The following is a 19,924-nucleotide window of genomic DNA, read 5'->3' as shown; positions in this document are numbered from 1 at the left end:
TGAGGACGATGACTCACAACAAAATCAGAGACGTGGTGATTAATAGTTGAAGACCAACTACTCTACTATATAAATTCCCTTATCAATGAATACACATATATGAAATTTCAAGAAATTTCTACATGGTATAACTTAGTTACAAACTAAATTTCAAAATCTGAAAACTAGTTGTCATGAACAGTACCAGACAGCATAGGAGTTTAAACAAATCTTGTTGATTCTTTCAGAAAAGAAATTGTGTTCCGGCACTTGTCACCAGTAATCTCGACAAGAACAAATTCCATTCCTAAAATGATAGAACCTCCTCACATCTCTAACAATGATCTCCCTGTCTACTATCTTTGAGATGAACTTAGTGGCAACATGGCAGTCATTACATACTCTAAGGTTCTTGGCAGCTATACTAGTAGTTCCGGGATGGGTGTTAAGAATACCAAAAGCTATTGCCATTTTCTCAATGTGTCCACATAGTAAAGTTTCTTTCTCCTCTTCATCAAAGTTGTGAAGCACACAAGAAGTATTAGGCAAATACCCCTCCTTTCCCATCCTCTCTGATAGGGTTTCAAGAATTCCATGGAACTGCTCACTTTGTGGGTGTGATACATCCCCAGCCATAAACTTGTGAACCTCATCACCAAACTCGAACCAACTATACCCAGGATCTTTTCTTACTCCCATTTCTTGCATCAATTTACGGATCTCCATTGCCTTTTCCAGTGTCCAGTAGAAGAGTAGATATTGGACAGTAGAACATAGTGGCTAGCTACATTTGGTTCCAATTGGAAGAGATTCTGAGCTGCAATCTCCCCAATGTCTACATTCCAATGAATTCGACAAGCACCCAGCAAGCTACTCCAGGCATCCCTTTTGTCAAATTCAGCAGGCATCATCTTGATAAATTCATATGCATCTTCCAATTGGCCAGCTCGGCCGAGCAAGTCCACCACACAAGGATAATGGTCTGGTGCAGGTTCAACCCCATAGTCCTCTTTCATTCTATGGAATAGGTTTAGGCCTTCACTTACCATCCCAGAGTGACTACATGCAGCAAATATTGCAATAAATGTAACTTCATTAGGCCTTAAAATGCCCTTCTTGTCTCCCTCTGCTGCCATATACTTAAATAGTTCGAGGGCTTCCTCCCCTCTCCCATGCATCCCATAAGCCATGACGATCAAACACTCCCCTACATAAATTCAAGCAGCCACATTTTGCATACATGTCAACAAGTGCACTACCCACTGCAACATCTGATGCTAGAAAATGTCTGGTGGCATAAGCATGGATCTCTTTATTGGAAATTTGGACCTCCCAAATTCACCCCCCCAAAGATCTACCATTTGCAGGAATAACAAGAAAAGTAGAGAAATAATAACAACACAAGAAATTTACGTGAAAACTCCAAAACAGGAGAAAAATCACTAGACCCAGAGAAGAAAATTTACTATGTGAAAAATTATTACAATCACACCATTTTTCTCCTTACCCCAAACACACCCACAAAGCTACCCCACTAATAAAACTTTAACTATACGCCTCTTTCCCTTTTACAAAAGGCTAATAGAGGAATTTAACTAAAGTCAAAAGTGACTAGATAAGCTTTTTAACTGGTGCACTTAAACTAAGAGGCTAAGCCTCTTATTTATAACTCATGGCCTATGCATATTTCTTTAATCTCACCGATGTGGGACTAAAAATAAGCAATAAGTCAACAATCTCCACCTTGTGACTTTAACTGGTCCCACATCCAAGCTCCACCTCAATGACGATCTTCATAGTTTCCGCTATCATACTTCACCATAAAAGCATACCCACTCAGAATAAATCAATTCCAAGCATTTCACTTCGGCCCATGTCGAAAGACAACCTTGCTGAAAATTATGGTGTAACTTCCACATTTGGCTTTCTTGGAAGTTCATGAGCCATCAACATAAATTTCCACCACACACCTTGCATTAATGCCAAATCAATGCCTGTGTGCAAACTTGTGGACCCACTAATATTAACACATCCTCTATCATGGCAACTTTGGGTATTAGCGACATGCCATGAGGATGTACATGTCTCCTTTTAAAGATCAAAATCTTCCATGGAGAGAGACACAACATTAGTATCATTTCTAGTATCTTCATTTACTGACTTGGAGCCACTTGCCGAACCTGCTCCAGCTCTTGGACAATTTTTCTTGACGTGCCCAGATTGTCCACACTCCCAGCAGACTACTTTCTTCTTCATGGAGTTCTTCATCTTCCCAGTTCCAGCTGCTACCATTACTAAATTCTCAAGTGGAACATTACTTCCACTACCTAATCTTCTCTCTTCATGAAGATTTTACTGGTAACCTCTGAAAAAATTATTTTCTCCTTCCCATGTATCAAAATAGGCTTCATATGCTCATAGGAAGGTGGAAGAGACCAGATGAGTCTCAAGGCTTGATCTTCATCATCAATTTTAACTCCAATAGCTTCTAGCTCAGCGACAATGCCATTGAGAACGCTTAAATGATCTGAAATAGTTGTACCTTCACTCATCCGCAGTGTATGAAACTGCTCCTTCAGGTACACACAATTTGAGACGCCCTTCGTCTGATACAACTCTTCAAGTTTTTCCCAGAGTTCCTTTGCCGCAGATATTCCATGCACATTTGCAAGAACATTTTTGGCCAAGCACAAACGTATCGCATTTGCTGTTCTCAAATCTAGATCCTCCCAATCTTCATCGCTTATTTTAGATCTGCTCATTTCACCAGTCACACTAGTACCAGTGCTAACTTCAGGTGTTGGTCTGTCCTTCAATGCCTTGTGTAATAGTAACGCCCGTCCTTGTGGTGGGTCCTTTTTCATATCGATTTTGATAAAAACCGACGGGAATTACGATTCCTTTTCAATCTCTTTTCCGTACATACCAGGATACAAAAGACTCCATGTTATAAATAAAATCTCATTTTTTTCTTGATTAAAACTTTCAGCGGAAAACATTACGTTACATAATTAAAGCTTTTAATGTGAAATCTCTTGCCTAGGCCTTCGTGCTCTTCCCCTTGGGCTGTGCCTGTTCTGACCTGTCATGCTCATTTTATGCCTGGGAGGACACACATAAAAACTAAAATGAGTCGATGACTCGTAAGCATTACTTCATACAGTCAAAATATAATAACATAGTTTTTCAGTCATGCAGTTATCATTCCATACATACATATCTTACGTAGCATGCATACGTCTTTCTTTTCGTTTGAAAACGTTTCGAGGTGGGGTTTTTATTTAAAACATGATTTCTTCTTTAAAACAGATCCCCACGCATCGCTGCCTTCGTTACTTAAAGAATCTTTTCATGCATTTATATTTCTACGTACATTCATGCATACATACGTTCATTAAATCATCTTTTCTTACTTACGTACATTCATGCATTCGGTCCATTCATTCATACATACATACATGCATCCATTCTTAACATGCATTCGTTCATTCTTATCGCTTTCATGTGGCCGTTGCACACTGTTACGCCCCGTGCGCTGGGGTTAGCGGTCTTTTGGACCTGATTCCGCCCGTGGCTGCGGGTTGGGAATCCATTCAGTCAGGGTGCAGCACTGGGTGCACTACCAGTACTACTTACCCGGCATTGCAATCTGCCCATTTCTTTGATATCATTTCCAGTCCAGTCCATGTGGCCATTACGTATTTTCATACATCATACATTCAATCCGTTCATTTCTTTACAGTCCTTTCCTTTTCATTCGTATCGTTTGAAGCATAATTTTCTTTATTTTTCATAAAAGTTGCTTTAAGAGAAGTTTCTTTAAGAGGAAACTGATTTTCTTTCTTTTCCATTAAAGTTGTTTTAAAAAGAGTTATTTTATTTTAGAAAAGATAGTTTTCTCTCTTTATCAAACCTTACAGTCCTTAACAGTTCTAACGTCTTTTAAAGCTTCATTTCGTTTCTCTTCATCAATATACATACAATACGTATTACTTATAGCATCCATTCACATGCATACACGTACATACTTTGGGTGCATAAAAAGGGGCTGCCAAGGAAGGCCGTTACGTACTTATACTTGAAAACTTACGTTTTATTTTCCTTTTTACAGAAAAGCTTTCGTCTTATTCTTCATTTTTATACAGAAAACTCTATAAGAGTATGAACGTAACACTTACCTGGACTTCATGCCATACTCAATTCATGCAGTCCATTCATGTGCGTGTCAGATGGCAACCTACATGCATACACATAACTTTATGTCATCCTCTATCTAATGCATAAGTAACTATTCTAGAAAATAGAACTATGCTTTGCTTGAAACATTCTCTATCCATCCCTGGGCTCTTACGTACTATTTACTATGCTAAAACTTTCGGGGTCTTATTCCTTAAAGTGAACCTCTGTGATTCACCTTAGGTTAAGACACTAAGATCTCTGTCTCGTTCTTCTATTTACACAATCCAACGCATGATTCTGACATACAGAGCCATGCGTCCCAACCTTAAACTATATACTCTTCACTACTTTCACGTATCCTAGCCCACGCTACATCCTTATTTCCATTCATTCAGGCTACATGAAGTCAGCCAATTCTCTGGCTAAAATACCATGTAACCATGATCAGGACAGATTACTCATTACATATGATAAATCTGTCTGATACACTTGTCTTGCCAGAGACACATGTATCTCATCCCCTTTTATCACCTAAGAGCAACTTATAATTCCAATAAACGCCTGTTTGTATAAACAAGCTCCAAACTCCAATACCAACTGGTTAAGACCCGGTCGATAGGACCCTTCCTACTTCCCGGCCCTTTATAAGTTCATCCCAACACTTAATGGGAGAGGATTGCATCCATAAATGCACCTCTGTCACGTCACGTAATTCGAGATAAATCCTAAGTCACATCACGATACCCATCATGCTTCCGCTGCACGCTCTGATACTTCTCCATCACTTCCTTATACTCTTAGTCACAAGTCAGTCTCAAGGCAATACCCGTTACCTTGGACTACAGGACACATCACTACTGCTTCGGGACACTGTTACACAGTTCCCGCCACTTGACAAGAGGACTGCATCCACAAATGTGCCTCTGTCACATTATGCAGCTCAAGACAGAATCTCGAGTTACAATACGAGGCCCATTGTGCTTCTGTTGCACTCTCTGATACCTTTTCACCACTTCCATATACCTTTAGCCATAGTCAACCACAAGGCAATACCCATGACCTTGGACTACAGCCACATCACCACTGTTTCGGGACACTGTTACACAGTTCCCAACACTAGACCATACACTCCACACTTCTCTGCTACGTCATCCAACCTTTCGTGACACACCATCCAGTGTATCACGACCTCGTATAGAGTACACTCACGTGAACTCTCTTCCATCCACACTATGACAACATCACTACGATACACGCCTCACGGTGCATCGCTACACGACACGGAGTACGCACCACGCGTACTCCTTTCGTTACAACACTCATCATCACGATGCACATCACACGGTGCATCGCCATACAACACGGAGTACACTCCATGTGCACTCCCTTTCTTCTACGCCACACATCACTACAGCACACGTCACACGACGCGTCGCTGTATTACACAGAGTACGCTTCACGCGTACTCTCTTCACACTACACGCCGTATCACATCTGTGGCATCTATCTCACGCCCATACTTCACAACATAATCCACAATGCTACACAATCAAGCCCAACACTTCACAACTACACTTCGCTTCACAACTACGCAACGAACTCCACAAATACTAACTACACAGTCTACGATCCAACCAATCAACTACTTTAAACATAAATAACTAGAGATAGAAGGTTATACCATCGACGGGCTAACCCGTGCGTCGCTCGCTGCGCGTCACGATTAAGCGTCGGAGGAGCGTACGCGGCGGTAACACCACTTACGGTGGCTGTCCACCACATAAAGTGGTAGTTTGAGCTTGAGAAAAGCTAGGCGTGGCCTTGGAAGGCTCATGGTGGCCTCGTGGTGGTCGAAGGTGGCGGAGCACGGCGGCATCATGCCGTGAACAGTAAATCCGAATGGTGGGTGTTTGCTTGAGGTGGTGGAAGACCATAGAACTTCATGGGAAGCTAGGGAAAGGTAGAGGAACATGTGGTGGAGCTGTGGTGGCAAGGTGGTGGCCATACGGTGGCTCACGGCGGCGGATCGGCCTTTTGAAGCCATTTTCGGCCTTGGAGAGTGAGGGAGAGTGAGAGCTCTACATAGCTCCGTTGGCCATGAAATTTCTTGGGGAAGTTCGTGGTGATGAGAGGAACAAGGTGGTGGTGGTGAAACACCATGGGTGGCCGTGTACGGTGGTGCACGGCGGTGCAACCGAACGTGTGTGTGTGAAGACCTATCGGAGAAAAAGTGAGAGTTAGGGGAAAAGAAGGACATGGGGAGGAAGCTCTTGACATGGTGGTTCCATTGGTGGTGCTTGGTGGCCGTTTCAACCGTGTATGGTGGTCCAAAGAGGTGAAAAAAGGTTGAAGACCCATTTCTTTCAAGGGAGATAGAGAGAGACTCGGTGGCCGGAAAAACACACCACCGGTGCAGTTGTGGTCGCCGGTGAGAGAGGGTCACGCCGGTGTGGGAGGTGAGGCACGGTGGCCGGAGGTGGCGCCGGTTGGGAGGCTTGGACCGAACGGGCATGGAGGAAGTCCATGCACAGTGATCGGCTGGACATGCACGAGGGAGAGAGAAAAGAGAGAAAGAAAAAAAAGAAAAAAAGAGAAAAAGACTGAAGGGAAAGGGTAGGGGTCTGGGTATTTATCTTCTATCCTACGCTACGGGATCCTCAAAAGGATCTAACGATGAATTAAAACACTGATTTGAAAACGCGTAAGTATTTTATTTTAAATAAAACACTTTAATAAAACACTAAGAGAAATTAAGATAGAATATTATTTTATAAACTAAGGTTTATAAAATAATATTTTCTTCATCATTATATAAAATGATAAAGTATCATTAATTAATCAAAGTGCATAAAACACTTAAACAAAACACTGAGAGGAATTAAGATAGAATATTATTTTATAAACTAAAGTTTATAAAATAATATTTCTTCATCATTATCTAAAATGATAAAGTATCATTAATTAATCAAAGTGCATAAAACACTTAAACAAAACACTGAGAGGAATTAAGATAGAATATTATTTTATAAACTAATGTTTATAAAATAATATTTTCTTCATCATTATATAAAATGATAAAGTATCATTAATCACTCAAAGAGGATAAAACCATTTAATTTAAATAAGAATGTTCAACGTAAAATTAAACATCTTAATACTTTAAAACAACTAAAATATCTAATATAAGATATTATCCACAATTATAATATTTTCAGAGCTTATTAAAATATTATAATTGTGCTACATTAAAACAAGCTAATCTAATAATACTGAAAATATCTTCTATAGATATTTTCTATAGATATCTTCCATAGATATTTTCTATAGATATTTTCTATAGATATTTTCATAATATTAAAATATCCATAAACTTTAAAATATCTATCTTACTTTGAAATTCGCATAATAACTTTCAGAACACGCCATTGAGATACAACACGTGGAATAAGGCTCAGCACGTAGATCGAAACTCGGCACGTAGACCAAAACTTGACACGTGGAACGAGGCTCGGCATATTGACTGAAGTCTGACACGTAGATCGAGGCTCGTATGTAAAGAAGAAGAAAGGAGCGGATATCATAGTAATCCTGATTGAATCAAGACATCCTTGATTTGTACTTGCCACAAGCCAAAATTGATTCTCCCATCAAATTTCTCCACCTCAAATTTGACAAGATTTGAAGCCCTACTTCCTGACATTGCTTTGATGAATTTACTATAGAAATGAATAGTACCTCACTAAGTCAGTTCCCAGGAAAGATTGGAGGGTCACAATGGACACACTTCAAATTTCCAATCTCCTAGATAGAACCTCCTTAGACTATACGTATTCACACTACCACACCAAAACTCCACCCCACAAAAAGAACCTAGTGGCTCTGATACCAATTGTTGGGAATTTGGACCTCCCAAATTCACCCCCTTAGGATCTACCCTTTGCAGGAATAACAAGAAAAGTAGAGAAATAATAACAATACAAGAAATTTACGTAGAAACTCCAAAATAGGAGAAAAACCACCAGACCTAGAGAAGAAAATTCACTATGTGAAAAATTGTTACAATCACACAATTTTTCTTCTCACTCCAAACACACCTACAAAGCTACCCCACTAGTAAAACTTTAACTTTACACATGTTTCCCTTTTACAAAAAGCTAATAAAGGAATTTAACTAAAGTCAAAAGTTACTAGATAAGCTTTCAACTGGTGCACTTAAACTAAGAGGTTAAGCCTCTTATTTATAACTCATGGCCTATGCATATTTCTTTAATCTCACCGATGTGGGACTAAAAATAGGCAATAAGTCAACACTCTTTACCCTTTGCTAGTGCTGAAAGGGCGGCACAACATGGCAGAACTGTCATGAGCATTACTGAATTTGGCTTAGGAGAAACCTTGTTCACATCCTCAAAATCATCTTCTGTGTTTTTTTCTTCAACTTTTTGCATGGAGTGTAACAGGTGGAGTGCATTTTCATGGCATCCACAATTGACATAGCCAGTGATCATCATGTTCCAAGACACAATATCTCTTACTTCCATGCTATCAAATAAACATTGAGATTTCTACATTCCCCATCTTGGAGTACATGTCCATAAGTGCATTATGCACATACCTATCCTTCTCCAAACCCCTCTTTATTACATACCCATGCATACCTTCCTTGTCAGAGAACAGATCACATCGAACACAAGCTGGCAGCACACTTGACATTGTCGTGGCATTTGGATAAATTCCATCAAGTGCTTCCATTTGAAAGAAGAGGCTCAAGGCCTCCTCGTCATACTCATTTTGTGCATAGCCAGTGATCATAGCATTAAAAAGTGGAATAGCCCGCTTTGAGATACCATCAAAAACTCTGCAACCACTTTCAACTTGTTGACAGTTGCAATACATGTCAACCAAAGCACTACCCACAAAAGAATTCTTAGGTAAATTAGTATTCTTCAAGACATAGGCATGAATTTCCTTGCCTCTATCTAACATTTACAAATGAGAGCAGGCAGGAAGTATGCTTGCAAGGGTGACCCCATCAGGTTTAATTCCGTCGAGAACCATGAGACGTAAGAAAAATAATGCTTCTAGAAAATGATCGTTTTGAGTGAAAGTACTTACCATGGTGCTCCATGAAATCATATCACGGTCCTCAAATAACTCAAATAAAGCTCGCGAATCGGCAACCCTTCCTAATTTAGCATACATTGCCAAGAAAGCATTGTTGGTAAACGTTCTTCAATTACCTGTTCTCAAACTATGTGCATGCACCTGCTGACCAAGCTGTAAACCATCATGCCTAGGAAAATTTGAACAAGCTAGCGCCATGCTCACCAACGTAAATGAGCTAGGTGCCATATTATCAAACAACATTAATTGTAACGCTTCCAAAGCAAGCTCCCACTCCTGAAACCGACACAGTGAAGCAATGATGGAGTTCCAAGAAACTCGGTCTCCATCAGTCATTCTGTTAAACACCTTGTACACGTCCCCTATATCTCCACATTTCCGATACATATGAACGAGGGTATTAGCCACTGTAACAGATGAGGAAGTGTATCCAAATTTGAAAATGTGGGCATGAATCTGTTTCCCAAGATTCAAGTCTTGAAGGGTGGCCGCGGCCTTCAGGACAGTTGGGAAAGTAAAGTTGTCGGGTGAAATATCAGCGAGGGTTAACATTTGCACGTACGTTAATATGGCTTCCCGGAAGAGATTGGACCGGGCTTGGAAGCGAGGGAATTCTACCCATGAGTCGAGTATGGTTGTAACTGGTCCAGTCCGATCTGGTTTTGAATAAAATTTACGATCAAATCGATATGTACCGATTTTTCATTTTTCAAAACCGATTACGCACCAATTAATCTCCTAAATCGGTACTCCGGTTTTACCGGTTTCTCATCCAGCTCTCTGGTTTTAATATATTATATTATATATATTGTAATATATAATATAGTATATTATACTATAGTGATAATATATTGTAGAATATTATAATATATATTATAATTGTTTTATAGACTATAGTGATATATTATAGTATATTATAATATATAATGATATAGTATTAATATAACTATTAATATGCACTAATAATATTAGTATAACTATTAATATGATAAACTATAGTGCTATAAGATTTTAAAATTTAATATTATATTAATTAGTAATTTATCATATAATACAAAATTATTTTATATATAATTATATATTATATATAAAAATTATATACAATATAAAAAATTAAAATATATATATGAATCGGTTTGGTCCGGTTTTAGAAAAGAAAAAGCTAGAATCAAACTGATTTTAACCGATTTAAAAAGTAAAAAATAAAACCGGTATTGGTCCAGTCCTGTCCAGTTTAGCGGTTTTTTTTACACCTTTAGTCCTTAGACAAGGGTTGTGGAGAGGAAGTGGTAGCGGTGGTGGATGTGAGCTTGGGACTGGTAATGGGGGTGGCGGTGGCGGTGGCAGCAACACTGGCAAGGGGAAGAGAATGATAGTGTTCGTGAAGAAGTGAGGGGTGGTGGTGGTCGGTCTGGAGGGAAGAAAATGTGCGGGAAGAGAAGGACAGTGTAAGGAAGAGGAGAAAATGGTTGGATGTAGCAGGACATCTGGTAGTGTTAATGTTGTTCTTTTCTATTTTCTTTTTTGTAATAAGCAGAATAGATACATGGGAAGGAAAGGGCCCAACAATTCAGAAAATAAATAAAGACTTTTTTCTTTAAAAAAAAAACAGAAATAAATATAAACTTAAAATAATGGTATCTGGTATTCCGTCGTATTACTTGATCACTAAAAAAGCAGTTGTTTTACTAATAAAGAACTCTTCTTTTATTAAAAAAAAATAAAATTGTATGACGTTTACAGACCCGTGACTATATCTAACATTAGGAATTCAAAGATCTTAAGGAAAGAAATAAAATAAAAATTCAAAGAGAACTATTTTTATAGATATATCAAAATCAGGTTGACTTCAAAAGAAGGAGAAGATTGGTGGCATATATATGCGGTGCATGGTGATCAGTGTGTCGATATATAGTGGCACATGAAAAATCAAAATAGTAAAAGTTAACTAAATAATAGAAAAAACATAAAAAGAAAAAAAAAAGAAAAAACAAGGAAAAGAAAGGAGGGAGTAACAATCACAAGCCACCTCTGTAGTCTTTGACAAGTAACAATCAAAGGCATTAGAGAAAAGAAAAATAAATTAAACAAATTGCTACTATTGCACTATGAGATTATCTTTCGTCAATGCAGGTGTTGGGGACGACTTTAGAGACTGTAAGCTAATTTAGAGGTATCTATATCACACATGATAATAACACTAGAAGGACAGGTAAAATGCAAGTCCTGCCACTTTTTCTTCGAAATCTTACTTATCGTACTCTCATCTCTCTCGTATCACTTTCATCTCGACAAAGTTGTATTATCCATCAATCTTTGATTTTTTTAAATAAAGAATAATTTAAGAGTGACGAAAGTGCCATATGTGATTTAAGTTCCACAATTTCAAATTGACATGTGCTAGAGGTGCTCCTATGCTACCTTGAATGACTCAGTTACTTTGCTAATTGGCAATTGCTAAGGTTTCTTTGTTTTTTTTTTTTTTTCTTCTTTTATTGATATCCGTGGATGTCTAGGCCAATTTGCGCACGCCTTGATTAATTTCACGAAATCTTGAAGTTAACGGCCAGGCAAACCTCCAGTAGCTGTAAAGGGACTTAAACTGATGATCATTGGAGAGCAAACTTAAAACCTGACCAACTGAACTACCCATCAGGAATTTGACAATTGCTAAGTTAAAATATTGTTGTTTTAAAAAACAAATAGTGAAGTTTATTTAAATGTGGACCGGCATGCTTGCTTTGTGAATAGATTTTCTTAACGTTTAGCGGCCGCAAACCCTTTTTTATTTCTATTTTATTTAATTCAGGGATTTTATTATTTTTTTATAAATAAAATAATAATTTTATAACTATTTTATAATTAATTTACAACTCTACATAAAATTGAAGGTAATTTTATAATATTAAAATTTATTTTAACAGAGTAACATGATTTTATTAATCGTTTGAAAATAAATCATAAAATAATTATAAATATATCATCACAATTTTTACACTGCACTCAACCGAGTTAATTGTCAAAGCCTTAATTCCATTTATCATGATAACCGCTGCTCCTATTTGATTTTTGAGTCTTGATTGGTCCAGGTTTTTATTCAGGACAATGCTATAGGATCTAGGACTATTTATCTGGTTCCAGACCGGATATCTAGGTTTACCTAGCCTGGAATCCAGGTTCTAAATATGAGCCAGAACCCAGTTTTGATTAATCTAGATATACCCGGGCCAATACTCGGATGAATCCGAATTTCAAAAATCCAAAAATCCGGGTACTAGGTTATACCCAGTTTTTTTTTTTAATTTTTTTTCCATTATCTTCCTCTTGTGAAACCAAATACTACACCATGGTCATGGAGAAAATTGACAGTTGAGAGAGAACCTCCGACGATGAGAAGAAAGCCCTGCATGCTTTAGAATTTATTTTTTCTCCTACTGTGAGTCTGTGACCCAAACCGGAGTTGGAACAAAATCCAATTAAAAAAACTAACCACTGCCAAATCTTAAAGTGCTGACAATGACGAACTTTTAGGGAGGAAAAAGAAAGGAAAAAAAAAAAAAAAGACCCAAAAACATAATCAAATTCAAATGTCAAGAATAATACCTGACGAAAGAGAGCTACTGAGCTGGTTACAGCAAACTAAAATTTGTGGTTGCATGAACTATATTCATTACCCAAACGGGCAAAGATTAAAAGCTACAGCATACAGATTATAGATCTCGACCAGACTGTATATTCTCAAACGGGCTTAGGAGAGAGCATACAGAATACAGATCTTGACCAGTCTGTATATTCTCAAATGGGCTTAAGAGAGAGAGAGAGAGAGGGAGAGAGAGAGAGAGAGAAGGGGGAGGGGGATGGCAGACACCCTATCAAAGATGAGAATCATCACGCAGGGTGGGGAGGTTAAAACTTAAGAATTTTTTTTTTAATATATATAAATCCGGAACTCGGATTCTTATACCCAGACCCGGATCATGAAGGTTCGGGTCTTGCAATGCTGGTTCTGGCCCAGATCACATCCACGTCGAAACTCGTAACCAAAACCCGGTTATCTAGGTTTCGGACCAGGCCAGAAAAAAGAATCCAACCCGGATGAACAGTCCTAATAGGATCTAGAAAGGTGTCCCTCCATTGTATCTAGAAGTACAAATGTATTTTTTAAATACTTTCAAATATTTTTTTTAAAAATAATAAATTTTTTAAAAATAAATTCCCTAATTATTAAATAAAAAAAAACACACTTTCGAACATCATTCACCACCAAGCATTTTGCTTTTACTTTTTCACTTGGATTGGTTGGCACTGGCTACTCTCTGAGTTAGGGGTGTAACCGGTCTGGTCCGGTTTTAGATAAAATTTAAGACTGAACTGGTATGCACCAGTTTTACAATTTTCAAAACCGATTACACACCAGTTATTCCTATAAACCGGTACTCCAATTTTTCAATTTTAATGTACTATATATAATATAGTATATTATAGTATATAATACTATAATGATAATATATTGTAGTATATTATAGTATATTATAATATATAGCGATATAGTATTAGTATAACTATTAATACAATAAACAAAATGATATAAGATTTTAAAATTTAATATTATATTAATTATTAATTTATCATATAATACAAAACTATTTTCTATATAATTAAATATTATATATAAATTATATACAATAGAAAAAATTAAAAAATATATAAACCGGTCCGGTTCGGTCCGGTCCGATTTTAGAAAAAGAAAAATCGGAATCGGACCGATTTTGACCGGTTTTAAGAAAAATATAACCGGTATTGCATTGATCCAAACTCGGGACCGAACCAATCCCATCGGTTTGGTCCGGTCCGGTCCAGTTTATAGGTTGACCTTTTTTTTTACACCCCTACTGACTCACTCAAAAATGAGTAGTACTAATGCTATCCCAAGTGCAAGAGGATATCGTGTAATATTTAGGAATAAATTCCTAGATCGTCTCCTCAGGGAAAGTTACTTAAAATTAAACTCGTTGAAAAATGTGAAAAACTTCACAAAGAGAAGACAAGAGGATGATTTATGCAATGGATGGAAAATGGTACTAGTCATGGACTAGATTCATGTCTTTAGATTTTGATTGTCGGATTGGAATGTAAAGGACTAATAGATTAAACTCAGAAATTAATAAAACTAAATTAAGCATTAAACTAAATTAGAAAGTAATTGACAAAACATGAACTGAAAATTGAAAATGCCCAAAACTAAGATTCTAGAATTCATCTTTGTATTTAAATCACAAATTCTCAAATTAACACATAACAATTGTAATCACTATTAAATGAAAGCTTAAAGAAATGAGAAAAATAAATAACACGAAATAAGTAAACAGGAAATAAATTACCCAAACTTCTAAGCCAAAAAAATCTCAAAAGTATTCCATAAACTTTAAACTGAAGTTAAAATAAAAAATAGAGAACGAAAAGTCTAGACGAAAACTCCCCTTCACCATTCAATTGAAATCTAAAGCAAAAAGGAACAACTTCTCATGTATCACTCTTGAAAATTAATCTCCAAACCTTTAATGAAAACTCTAGAACAATTCCTTTACTCCCCACGTATGATGTTTCAGAAAAATCAAAAACAAAAACAAAAGCTTACAACCAAACATTTCTTGCAATAAATTAAGGTAACAAACTTAATGAGAACTCCTAGAACAATTCTTTTGTTGTATGGAACCAACTAGCCTATTTAATTAAAACTTCTAAAATAATTCTTTTGTTGCATAAAACCAACTAGCATATTTAATTAAAACTTCTAAAACAATTCTTTTGTTGCATGAAACAAACTAGTAATGAAACAAACTAGCAATGAAACAAACTAGCACACTTAATAGAAATTAAGGTATTACACTTAATGAAATAAATTCTAGAACAATTCTTAATACACTTAATAAAAATTCTAATACAACAAAGCATTGAAGCCAAAAGGAAAAACTGTCGAACACAAGAAGGAGCCAACTCTTTCAAAAACATAACAAAGAAATAACAAAGCAGAAAATTGTCTAATGTAAGTTCGGACTGCACCCCTTTTATAGCCGAATAACTTGGCTAGTTGCCTCTCACATTCACACTTCATTTGCATTCACACTTCATTTGCATTCACACCTAATTTTGGCCGCCTCTTGCATTCACATTCAATTGCATTCACACTCCACTTGAATTCACACTCAATCTTGCATTCACACTTCACTTTTGCATTCACACTTCACTTTAAGAATAATTCCAGCCGACTCTTGCTTTATACAAGTCAAGCATGGCTCTCCTCTAATCATGCATCGACTTTGCTCTTCACTCCTTTTTCTCAATTAATTCCAGCACAACACTCACATGCACCGAATTTGCTTTCTTTCCTTTTTTATTTTTCAGTTTCAGCACAACACTCACATGCCTCTCTCTATTCTCTTCTCATTGCCGTAAACATTGACCCAACTTGCATGTATTGTCTTGCTTTTTCATGCTTTCCATGTGATGCTTTGTTCTTTTAAAATTCAAAGCAATATGTACAGCCATGATGCCATGCTTCCACCGTGTCCCTCCATGTGCTGAAACCGAATTAATCAATTTATTTTCCAGCTATCTTTCTTCTCCAACAGCTCTTGTCCAATTCGGTGGAAAGGCAGCAGCCTTTGATGACTTTTTCAATGTATAATTTCGGTGGACAGCAGCTCAAATAGACCATCTTTTTCTTCATTTAATAATCGGACCTCTTTCTAGCTTTTCACCTGTTTATGTAGTTCAAATGCACCGGTTCTCTTCACTTTAATGGGATCATGTTTCAGCCAACAACTTCCCTTTAATCATGCCGATTTCTCAGCTTCCAACCTTGCACATGTTTCAGCCAATTCATATGCATCAACTTCCTCTTCACTTGGATCACCATGCACCGAACACCAATCACGACATCACCCCTTTCACACCTTTATTCAACCGTCCAGCCACACACACACACACACACACACACACATATATATATAGATGGTTGAATTCAAGTTGGTGCTACCAAACTCCTTCCTCCAAGTCAAGCATGGCACGGCATGCTCTTCCATATTTATTTGTTTTTCTTTTCAACATGCCTCTTCTTGGTTTTAGCCTCCTTTTTGGACTTGGGTTGAGTTGGTGGGATGAAGTGCATATGGCACTCTTCAATCTAGAAGTGGTCATCAATTTAATATGTCTTTCTATGCCATGTGTATAGGATCTACAAGCCAAAATTCATTGTTTTGAGTCATGCATGCGTTAATGACTTCCAATCTATTAAAAAAATTTTAACATATGGATCACACACAAAATTTATCTCATACCAAGCTTTCTAAATAAAATATGCATATGAATAAACATTATCCAATTAAATCTCAAGTTATAAAATTAAGCACAAACTCATGCTATTAATCAATTTAAATCACAACTTATATTTATTCTTATTAACCATTTTTCCATTTAAAACCAATAATAATGTCATGATGAATTTAAAATACATTGGTTTTAAATAGCTAAAATATACAATATCTCAGCTCAATCACCTACTCAGAGTTGTCAGACTCTTTTAATAGGTAATTGTGTCATCTAGCCTATTCCTTGGATTGAGAGGAAAAAGGAAAAATTCCCAAAATATTGGTATACTATACAACTTCCAATATCAATACTCAGATCTGGCCATTATGCTCCATAAATGACTAGCATGATAAACATGTTAATTTAAAAGACATAATTGATGCATATTAGATAGATAAACAAGAATGAAAAAAATCTATTCATCATCTATTTTCTTATCATCCTCTCATCATCACATGATGTGGCATTAGATGATAGGTTCACAAGTAAAATATAATAAATAATTTCCATTCATCTAATTCCACATCATAAGATGATAAGAGAATGATGAGAATTGGGATGATGAGTTGCATTGCTCAACAAAAATTTAACTAGCGGTTGTGTATGTAGACGTGGGAAATGCATATCCTGACTGTTCGGACTCCATGGTTTTTTAAAGGAACAACTTTATTCATCAATAAGCTTATAACAAAGTTGCATTACATGAAGGGACATCCTCCATATCAATAAGAACATCATCAATGATGAGGCTATTTTTGGCAAGACAATGAGCCAAATGATTAAACTTTCTAGGCATGTAAGAAACATACTAGCCTTCAAAATGTTGCAAAACAAACCTGGTGTCTTCTAATATCAACCCAGAGTGGCCCCAGTTAACCTTGCTAGCTTTGAGACCATTCACAACATTCAGAGCATCACCCTCTAAAACAATGTGCTTTAGACCAAGGTTCTGTGCTAGGATAGCAGACTGCAATGCACCATAAGTTTCAGCCAAATATGGATCAGGAAAAAGTTGCCTACGCATACACATTGAAGCCATCACATTACCTTCCCAGTCACGAATAATTGTTCCAATCCCTACCTTGTACCTCTGTTTATCCACAGCTGAGTCCCAATTCACTTTGTAGCAGTTAAGAGGAGGAGGAAGCCACTAGTGCACCAGATCTGAGACAAGCACAGTAGGAATTGATGAACTTGACTGATAAGCCACATTAATGTCCTTAATGTTCTGATTCACTTGCTTTAATAATGTCTGAGGACTAATAAAAACCTTATTGAAAACCATTTTATTCCTTCTTTTCCAAAGTCTCCAAGCAAGAATAGCTAACTCCACTAATGTTTCTTCATTAAGTTCCTCAAGCATATGAAGCAGGAATTCTTTGAAAATAGACTGCAGTATACTTTGCTTTTAAAGCTGAATGGAACAAGAACTCCACACATCTCTTGCTGCAATTCATTCTCATAGTGCATGCTCAACAGTTTCTTCAAACTATAGACATATTGGACACCGAGGATCAAACACTATTATCCTTCTGAACAAGTTTCTTTTAGTAGCAAGACCATTGTTGCAAGCCTTTCATAAAAACAGTTTTTCAAGATTAGGAACCTTCAGCCTCCACAGTTTATTCCAGAGGTCCTTCAATGCAATTGGAGTAGATGATTGCCCCTTGCTTCTGTTTTGGAGCTCAAGTTGAAGGTGGTAAGCACTCCTTATAGAAAAAATCCCATTTTTGGTGCATCTCCATTAGATTCTATCTAGACCATTGTAGCTACTAATAGGCATCTGACTAATCACTGCTACTTCAGAAAAAGAGAAGATCTGGTTAATAAGTGGCATATTCCATAAATTAGTATTAGGACAAATCAAAGCAACCACTTTTTCATTTGGAGCTAAAAGATTCACTTAACTTTGGACATGATAAGAACTTGGAATTGGTAACCATTTGTCAAACCGGATCCTTGTACTGCAGCCATTCCCAATGTGCCAGAAAAGACCCTCAGCTAGAAGTGGTTTTGCAGACATTATACTTCTCCAAATCTAAGAATGGTTTCTTGTCATACTTGCATCCAAGAAATCACCATTTGGGAAATACTTAGCAGAAAGCACTCTAGCTGCCAGCGAATTAGGAGATTGGATAAGTCTCCAACCTTGCTTGGCAAGCATGGCAAGGTTGAAACTCTCAAGATCCCTAAAACCAAGTCCAACATGCTTTAGCTTGAGCCATTTTATCCCAAGAAATCTAGTTGATCTTATTCTCCTCAGCTTTTTGCCCCTACCAAAACTGTTTCATCAATCTGTTGAGTTCCCTCAAGATGCTTTTGGGAATTTTAAAACCCCCATGCTATAAGTTGGAATAGACTTGATCACAGCCTTGATCAAGATCTCTTTACCTGCTTGTGATAGATGTTTCAGCTTCCAACTGCTCAATCTGCTTCAAACCTTATCTAGAATAGTTTTGAAGCTTTTTGTCTTGGACCAACCAATCAAAGAAGGCAATCCCAAATACTTCTCATAAGGATGAGTATACTGGAAGCCTACGACCTGCAAGATCAAATCTCTTGCTTCCCCTCCTGTATTCTTGCTAATACTGATTGAAGTCTTTTCCTTATTAAGTTTTTGTCCACTGGCCAGCTCATACACCTCAAGCAAATAACATAACCTGCTCCACTCCAAGGAGTTTGCCTTGCAAAACAATAAACAGTCATCTACAAAAAATAAATGACTAACATGCAAATGATTCCTCCCCAAAGGCACCCCTATGATAGCTTCAGTAGCTACTCCATGTTGTATTAAATTGCTAAGGGCCTCAAAACACATGATGAAGAGATAGGGGGATAGGGGACCCCCTGTCTAATCTCTCGAGTTGGCTTAAAAGAATCTTGGGGAGAACATTTATTATAACAAAATATGTGACAGTGGCAACACATCTCATGATAATTCCAATCCATTTTGTATCAAATCTCATTTTCACCATGTCAGCCTTTAGAAAATCCCATTCAATCCTGTCATATGCCTTACTTATGTCGAGTTTCAAACCACATAACATTCTCTTCCCTTCAACTGAATGTGCATGGAGTGCAAAGCTACAAAAGCCACTATAATGTTGTCAGTAATCAACCTTCCAGGAACAAATGCACTTTGTGTTGGAAAGATGATTCTAGGCAAAAAAAATTTCAATATGTTGACTAGAACCTTAGCAAGAATCTTATAGAGGACATTATAGAGACTTATTAGTCTGAACTCAGTGATTTATTGGTCTAAGCACAATCA

At 37.1% G+C, this 19,924-nt stretch overlaps 1 pseudogene; it reads right to left on the bottom strand.

Annotated features, from left to right (window-relative positions):
• Positions 1-252: 252 nt before the first annotated feature.
• Positions 253-19,872, bottom strand: LOC122278490 (annotated as a pseudogene).
• Between the last annotated feature and the right edge of the window lie 52 nt (positions 19,873-19,924).

Source organism: Carya illinoinensis, chromosome 10, assembly GCF_018687715.1.
Source record: "Carya illinoinensis cultivar Pawnee chromosome 10, C.illinoinensisPawnee_v1, whole genome shotgun sequence".
Lineage (NCBI taxonomy): Eukaryota > Viridiplantae > Streptophyta > Magnoliopsida > Fagales > Juglandaceae > Carya > Carya illinoinensis.
Note: the sequence above shows the minus strand (reverse complement) of the source record. Positions and strands in the feature narration are given on the sequence as shown.